The sequence below is a fragment of the Carlito syrichta genome, unplaced genomic scaffold (genome assembly GCF_000164805.1).
Source record: "Carlito syrichta isolate Samal-C Ts95f unplaced genomic scaffold, Tarsius_syrichta-2.0.1 Scaffold303669, whole genome shotgun sequence".
Lineage (NCBI taxonomy): Eukaryota > Metazoa > Chordata > Mammalia > Primates > Tarsiidae > Carlito > Carlito syrichta.
The window spans coordinates 4,213-13,606 of NW_007247765.1; positions in this window are offsets into that span (position 1 = coordinate 4,213).

Here is a 9,394-nt window from a genome sequence, read left to right on the forward strand (position 1 = left end):
GCGCGCACTACCATGCCCGGCTAATTTTTTTGATTTATTGTAGAGATGAGGTCTCGCCAAGTTGCCCAGGCGGGTCTCGAACCTGCAGGCTTACCTCGGGCAAGGATCACCTAAGCCCAGCAGGTCGAGGCTGCAGTGGCTGTGAGCATGCCACTGCACTGCAGCCTGGGTGACAGAGTGAGACCCCAGCTCAAAACAAAACAAAACAAAATGTGACAAGGTTTGAATTTTTCAAAGGATTTTACTGATAGGGCAGGATACTTGATAGAGATCCTAGTGCCCTATGTTTTCCCTTTTATCCCTTCTGAGCACATAGCAAGGCCATTTGTGTTCCTTGATCTGGTATGTTTCAAGAGTGAAAGGCTGAAGCTATTTAAAGACTATTCCTTCATTTGTTTATTGATAGAGTCTGAGCTCACTGAAGAAATTATGCTAGATGCCTGGGAGGAAAAAGGGCAGGAGTAGAGTATTTATTAAAAAGAGTAGAAGATGGACCTGGTGTGGCAGCCCACCCCCGTAAGCCCAGTACTTTGGGAGGCTGGGGTGGGAGGATCACTTGAGGCCAGGAGTTCCAGGAAGCAGTGAGCTGTGATCATGTCACTACATTCCAGCCTGAGCCACTGCACTCCAGTCTGGTGTCAGAGAGAGACCCTGTCTCTAAAACAAACAGACAAACAAACTGTAAGAGAAAATAGAAGTGTGCTGAGGCTGGGAAGGACTGGTGTGTCCCAGTTCTCTCTATGCCCTGAGCAAGATCAAGACCTGAGTACGGCTGGTTTAGAGAGGCCAGACCTCAAAACTGAGGGTTTGTAAGCATGCAAGGATCCCCATGCTCTCCTAGAACTGAGTTCCTGTGTTTCAGAGATCTGTGCGACTTCAACACAGAATCTAAGAATCACCAATGTGCGCTGAGGGATGGACAGACCTTGTCAGATACTCGCATGATCTGGAGTGTAGGGAGGAACTGGGATTCCTGACAGCCTGATGTGATGGGGGTTGGAGGCAAGGTTTATTTTATTTCATTTCATTTTATTTTTTAGACTAGTCAAGTGAAGCAGTGAGAGTGAGGAAGGAAAAATAAATCTGTAATAAATTAGTAGTAAACACCACTGAACTCAGACCAACCCAAGCTTAATTTAAGCAAAAGAAAGAAAGCACCATTCTTCTTTCTTTCTTTTCTTTTCTTTTGAGTCAGGGTCTCACGCTGTCATCCAGGCTGGAGTGCAGGGACACGCTCATAGCCACTGCAGCCATGACCTGCTGGGCTCAGGCGATCCTTCCGCCTCAGCCTTCCAAGTAGCTGGAACTAGAGATGCACGCCACCACGCCTGGCTAGTTTTTGTGATTTATTGTAGAGATGATGTCTCACCACGTTACCCAGTCTGGTCTAGAACCCCCGGGTTCAGGCAAACCTCTCACCTCAGCCTCCCAAAGTGCTGGGATTATAGGCTGAGCCACCATGCCTGGCCAGCTCCCACTTCTAAGTGAGAACATGTGGTGTTTGGTTTTCTATTCCTGCATTAGTTCACATAGGATGACAGTCTTCAATTCCATCCACGTTGCTGCAAAAGACATTATTTCATTCTTTTTGATGGCTGAATAGTATTCCATGGTGTGTATATACCACATTTTCATTATCCACTGATTGGTTGATGGGCATTTGGGTGATTCCTCATCTTTCCAAGTATCAATTATGCTGTGATGAACATAGCGATCTGTTCCTTTGGGTAGGCAGCTTTTGTAGAGACAAAATTGCTAGATTGTCCAGGCTGGTTTTGAACTACTGGGCTCAAGTGATCCTCCTACCTCAGCCTCCCAAAGTGCTCAGATTACAAGTGTGAGCCACTGTGCCTGACCTAGCTTTTCTTATATGTTCAAGTGTGAGGTTGTAATTCACATGCTACTAAATGCAGTGGAGAACACAGCAAAAAGATGAAGACCCGGCAATGGACAAGTTCGCAAAGCAAGGGCCTCTGATCCTAAGGCCACTGGAGTCTTGTCCTAAAGTGATGCGCTGGCCAGTTTCATCAGATATGCAGCTCCTTTGATCTTGTCTTCCTTCAGCTCTTAGGGTTGGATGCTCGGCCTCATCCCTTTGATTCTGGCCAGACTGATACAGAGGTTGGCATCACTACCAGGTCAGCTAAGCTTCTCCTGCTTTCTCTGCTTCCTAATTTTTTTTTTTTTCTGAGTAGGAGTCTCATTCTGTCACCCAGGCTGGAGTGCAGTGGCACTCTTATGGCCACCTCAGACTCCACCTGCTGGGTTCAGGCAATCCTTCCACCTCAGCCTTCCAAGTAGCTGGAATTACAGGTGCACGCCACCATGCCCAGTTAATTTTTGTTGTTGTTGTTGTAGAGGTGAGGTCTCACCATGTTGCCCAGGCTGGTCTTGAACCCTTGGGCTCAAGCATTCCTCTCATCTCCACCCTCCAAAATGCTGAGATTACAGGTGTGAGCCACTGTGACCGGCAAGTTTCCTAATTTTCCAAGTCTCAGTTTCCTAATGTGTAAAACGGAAGTTAGACTCATGAGGGCTGATATTTTGCTTGTGTGCACTGAGAAAACCACACCAGTTGTTCAGTTAGTGAAATCTTTCCATACCAGTTGGTAAAAGCAACGGCCCCAAGCCTCTGGCTCATTCCCTCCCATGACTCTGCTTTCCAGGAACCCTGCTCTAACATGGCTGGGTAGCTGTGCCCTGCTAGCTAGCTGTTAAATATTTCGAACACCATTCTTGATAATAATTACCTTTTGAGACTGTCATGAGACTGATAACTTGCGGGTCACACTTGGCAGTTTAAAAGTAAACAGGCTTCCAAATTAACCTGCTTTGGGAGGTCTTGTGATTTGTGGTAACACCCTGTCCCTGAGTAAAGAATTTTATCATGAGCTTCTCAAATTATTGCTATGCTGATGAATGCATAACCTACTGACATTGGAAAGGACACTGATTTGTTTCTGAATCCGGAAATTTTACTATTTTACACACAGACATTTTAGCCCACATGCTGCCACCTGCAGCCAATGATTGTAACTTCTGTATTCAACACTCTAATACCTCAAAAGGATATTTCCAGTGTGAGGGGCCTCTGTCCCTTCCTCTGAATCAGGCACATTCAACCCACGGCCTACAGGCCGCATGTAGCCCTGGACAGTTAATCATGTGGCCTCACAAAATCTTTTTTCTTTTTTTTTTGAGTCAGAGTCTCTCACTCTGTCACCCAGGCTGGAGTGCAGTGGCATGCTGACAGCTACCACAGCCTCGACCTGCTGGGTTCAGGTGATCCTTCCGCCTCAGCCTTCCAAGTAGCTGGAATTACAGGCATGCACCGCCATGCCTGGCTAATTTTTTAATTTATTGTAGGGATGAGGTCTTGCCAAGTTGCCCAGGCTGATCTCAAACCCGTGGGCTCAGGCAATCCTTTTGCCTCAGCCTCCCAAAGTACTGGGATTACAGGGATTACAGGATTACAGCCTCCCAAAGTACTGGGATTACAGGGATTACAGGATTACAGCCTCCCAAAGTACTGGGATTACAGCCTCCCAAAGTACTGGGATTACACACCTATAATCCCAGTACTTTGGGAGGCTGAGGCAAAAGGATTGCCTGAGCCCACGGGTATTAGAGCGCCCGGCCACAGAATCTTTTAACATCACATTCTTTTTAGCATTTATCTTCTTTGTGGCCCCATGTGTAGTTCCGTTTTTGAAGTTCACAACCCTGCCTTATTCATGACATCGGTTTTTGGCAGCACATACCCTGTGAGAAGTTTTCAGTGATGGAGCACACGGAGAGCAAAATTCGAGCAAACATTTCTGATGAGCACCTTGAGAACTCACTAAGAAATGCAACCACTTCCATCAAACTAGACATTGATAGATCAGTTTTACAAAAACAATGTCAAATTTCCCACTAGTTTTACATTGTTCTTATTTTTCTAAACTTTATAATAAAAAACATAAGAAATAAAAGAAGTCTTATGATATATATACACTAACTATACTATATAATGTATGTGTGGCCCAAGACAATTCCTCTTTACTCGATGCAGCTCAGGGAAGCCAAGAGGTTGGCCACCCCTGGTCTAAACTTTCCTAGAAATGGCTTCCAGCTTATAGCAGACTCTGGAACACTCCAAGCTTTGAGGGTGTATCTTCCTGGGTTCAACCTCACATTTGGCTTCCAATATATTTATCAAATTATTTCAACAGCCTTAATGCATGTGGAATTTCTTTTTGGGGTGCTAAAATGTCATAGAGTTAATAGTGATGGTCGCATAAAACCCACTATTAACAGCCTTAATGCTGGATGACAAGGCTTAAAGTGGGTTCTGTTAAAGTAAGCAAACAACACTTGACCCTTACCAACTTGTCCCCCTCTCAGATATGGGTCCTTTTCTGGATCCAGAACCAAATTACACTTCTATGCTGTCACCATGGTACCTAGCCCCAATCTGGCCTTTAAAAAATTTTCTTTGGTCATCCCAAGCAATTTTTCTTGTACCTGTTCAGTTTAAAACTAGCTATTTCTATTCTTCTTTTTTAATAACAGTTTTATCAAGAAACATAATTCACATATCATAAAAACCACCATTTTAAGGCCAGGCACAGTGGTTCATGCCTGTAAACCCAGCACTTTGGGAGACTGAGGCAAAGGGATTCCTTGAACCCAGGAGTTTGAGACCAGCCTAGGCAAAGCAGGGAGACCTTGTCGCTAAAAAAAAGTGTATAGCTAGGCATGGTTGTGTGTACCTGGAGTCTCAGCTATTCCAGAGAATGAGGTGAAAGGATCGTCTGAGCCCGGGAGTTTGAAGTTGTGGTGAGCCATGATGATGCCACTGTACTCCATCCTGGGTGACAGAGTGAGACCCTGCCTCAGAAAAAAAAAATCCTTTAAAAATATATAATAGTGGGTTTTATGCGACCATCACATTTAACTCTATGACATTTTAGCACCCCAAAAAGAAACTCCACATGCACTAACAGTCACGCCCCATTCCCGCATATCCCCATCCCTGGCAGCCACCAACCTGCTCTCTCTCTGTACAGGCACACCTACTCTGGACATTTCATATACATGGAATAGTCCAACATGTGGATCTTTGGTCTGGTTCCCCTCACTTGGCACTGTGTTCAAGTTCATCCATGTTGCTGCATGCATCTTTATGTCACATCATACCTTTTTTTTTTGAGTCGCAGTCTCACTCCGTCACCCAGGCTGGCGTGCAGTGACATGATCACGGCCACCGCAGCCTCGATCTGCTGGGTTTAGGTGATCCTTCCATCTCAATTTTCCAAGTAGCTGGAACTAGGGGCACCCGCTACCACACCTGGCTAATTAAAAAAAAAAATTATTTAGAGATAAGGTCAACCAAGTTGCCCAGGCTATTCTCAAACCCATGGGCTCAGGCAATCCTTTCACTTCCACCTCCCAAAATGCTGGGATTACAGGCATGAGCCACTGAGCCCAGCTATATCATTCCTTTTTATTGTCAAATAAGACTCCATCGATATACCACATTTTGTTTATTGCTTCTTTTTTTTTCTGAGTTGAAGTCTTACTCTGTCGCCCAGGCTGGAGTGCAGTGGCATACTCATGGCTACCACAGCCTCGACCTGCTGGGCTCAGGTGATCTTTCCACGTCAGCCTTCCAAATAGATGGGACTACAAGCACGCACCACCATGCCTAGTTAATTTTCTGATTCATTGTAGAGACGATGCCTCACCAAGTTGCCCAGGCTGGTCTTGAACTCACGGACTCAGGTAATCCTCTTGCCTCCGTCTTCCAAAGTGCTGGGATTATAGGCATGAGCCATGGCACTCAGCCTCTTGCTTCTATTTTTAAGCATAGATAATTTAGTCTTTCTAAACTGACATTTGGACCCTTTTATCTTTTTAGGAATTATAAGAATAGACGGTATTAAGAATAAAGGCCAACTATTAGTCTGCAGAAATTTTGCCCAACCACCAAAAGGCTTCTGTGTTTCCGTCCTTCAAAGCTGCTGCTGCTTCTGCCCAGTAAATTCCTGTTTTCAGTCTGAGAGATGTTTCTAGTGTTAATCTTATTTCACAGGGCAGGAGCTCTAGACCACAGAGCTCATACTATGTCTTCCTTCCTCCCACAGAATGGTTTTCTAGGCTGTGTGCCATACTATAATATTGGAATGATGTTACAGATTCTGCACACACGTTTTTGGTAAATATACAGAACACCTCTGAAAGGGCATACAAGAAACTAGTAAAAATGGTTGACTTCAGAAAAGGGAGCTGGGCCCGAGGATGAAGGCTTACTTTTAACCCTCTGTTCTTTTGAAAATTATTTAAAAATAAAAATAACCAGTTGTGGTGGCTCATGCCTATAATCTCAGCACTTTGGGAGGCAGAGGTGAGAGAACTGCCTGAGAACAGTGGTTTGAAACCAACCCGGGCAACTTGGCAAAACCTAATATCTACAATAAATAAAAAAAATTAGCCAAGTGTGGTGGCGTACGCCTGTGGCTTAGCTACTTGGAAGGCTGAGGTGGGAGGATCGCCTGAGCCCAGCAGGTCGAGGCTGCGGTGGCCATGAGCAGCCTGGGTGACAGAGTGAGACTCTGACTCTAAATAAATAAATAAATAAATAAATAAATAAAAAGACCAGCCTGGACAACTTGGCCAGACCTCGTCTCTACAGTACATAAAAAAGAACAAATAGCTGGATATGGTGGTGCTCGCCTATAGTCCCAGCTACTTGGAAGGCTGAGGCGGGAGGATCGCCTGAGCCCAGCAGGTCGAGTCTGCAGTGGCCGTGCATGTGCCACTGCACTCCAGCCTGGGCGACAGAGACTCCAACTCAAAAATAAAAATTGGAATTAAAATTAATTGACAAGTACCAAACAATAATAACTTTGGATAGACGTATGAGGCTTGTTTATTTGAATGAGACACTTGAGTTATGACACTGGCCTTGCAATACACACATATTTTCACTCCTCAAGCCTTCATTCCTGCTGTTCCCTCAGTTTGAACTCTCTCCTCTTCATCCTTTCCTAACTACCTCTTAAAGTAGGCAATTTATGTAATTTTTCAGTGTATAAAGCATTTTTAGATACATAATCTAATTTTTTCTTTTTCTTTTTTTTTCTTTGAATCGGAGTCTCACTCTGTCTCCCAGGCTAGAATGCAGTGGCACATTCATGGCTACTGCATCCTCGACCTGCAGAGCTCAGGTGATCCTTCCTCCTCAGCCTTCCAAGCAGCTGGAACTACAGGCATGCACCACATGCCTGGCTTATTTTTTGATTTATTGTAGAGACAAGGTCTAGCCAAGTTGCCCAGGCTGGTCTCGAACCCCTGGACTCAGGCAATCCTCTCACCTCCACCTCCCAAAGTGCTGGGATTACAGGCTTGACCCATCACGCCCAGCCCAAAATGTTTTTAACCTGGAGTCCCAGCTACTCAGGAAGCAGAGGTGGAAGGACTGCTTGAGCCCAGGAATCTGAGGTTGCAGTGAGTTGTGATCTTATGATTGTACCACTGTACTCCAGTTTGGGTGACAGGGCAAGATCCAGTCTCCAAATAAAATAGAACAATAAAAGGCATAATAATAAGAAGGTATATATTAATACTAACAATAGATTAAATGTACATCAAATGCTTCTATGTGCAGAATGCTGAGCTAAATCTGTTTTACATGCATTATCCCATTTAATCTTCACAATAACTAATTTGCCCAAAGGCTTGCTGCTGATAATGCAACAGAACCGGACAGTTTTTAGACTCCAAAGGTAATGATCTTCACCACAAGATCATTCTGTCTTTAAGTACAAAGATCAATCATAACCAGAAACATCCATGAGGTACTTTCATAAAAATTCTGTTTGGGCCAAGAGTAGTGGCTCATGCCTATAATCTTAACACATTATCAACCCTTATTAGGACCCAAGGATATTCTTGGTTATTTTTCCCATGATGACCACTAGCTATATGATTTATTTCAACACTAGCAGAAACTAATTGAGCACCCTTTGATCTTACAGAAGGTGAATCGAATTAGTGTCAGGCTTTAACGTCAAAGATGCTACAGGACACTTTGCCTTATTTTTCATAGCTGAATATACTAATATCATTAGAATAAACACCCTACTCACCATCATCTTTTTAGGAGCATTATATAATATTTTCTTTTCTTTCTTTTTTTTTTTTTGAGTTGGAGTCTCACTCTGTCGCCCAGACTGGAGTGCAGTGGCTGCTCCCAGTCACCACAGCCTCGACTTGCTGGGCTCCGGCGATCCTTCTGCCTCAGCCTTCCAAGTAGCTGGAAGTACAGGCGTGTGCTACCACACCCAGCTAATTTTTTGATTTACTGTAGAGATGAGGGCTCGCCAAGTTGCCCAGGTGAGTCTCGAACCTGCGGGCTCAGGCAATCCACTCACCTCAGCCTCCCAAATGTGTGGGATTACAGGCTGAGCCACTGATCCCGGCTTTTTTCTTTCTTTTAAGAAAGTAGAATTTATTGAGAGGACAGAAAAGCTACCACAATGGGAGGGGACCCAAAGGAGTTGCCCTACATAATATTTTCATACCAGAAATCTTTACAATCAACCTTGTAGTGAAAACTCTTATTCTCACCACCCTATTTCTTTTCCTTTTTTTTTCAGAGTGTCACTCTGTCTCCCAGGCTGGAGTGCAGTGCCACATTCACATGGCACCGCAGCCTCTACCTATTGGGCTTAGGCGATCCTTCCATCTCAGCCTTCCAAGTAGCTGAAACTACAGGCATGCACCACCACACCCGGCTAACTTTTTGATTTATTGTAGAGATGAGGTCTCACCAACTTGCCCAGGTCTATCTCGAACCAAAGTGCTGGATTACAGGTGTGAGCCTCCGCGCCTGGCTACTCGTGGGCTCTTTGACTAGCCCCTGAAGTGATTTCCAGAGCAGCCAGCGAAGTCTTAAAACAGTTTATTAGCAAGAAGAGTGGGGAAGAGGGAGATTCATGCCAGAAAGACCTGACACAGGCAAGTCTCTCAACACAGAAAGACCGTGCTTTTGCTTTTAACTAAAAACTAGGTATATTTTCACAGTAACTGATATGTTATGTAAGGGATGGAGCCCAGGTAACCCTGCAGAGAGACTGCCATCTTTCTGCCTTGGATGGGAGGAGGAGTGATCTTTTCTGGAACACACATTTTTGCCTCATAGGAGACCTGTCAGACTTTGGAATATGCAAGATCATGAACTAGGAAGTGGTTTCATGAACATGACTACGGCTTTGATGGGTGAAGGGGTGGGGTTGAGTCTTCCACCTTCAACGGGAACCTGAGGATTTTATTTTGTTTTATTTTATTTTTTATTTTTTTGAGTTGGAGTCTCACTCTGTCACCCAGACTGGAGTGCAGTGGCCGCTCC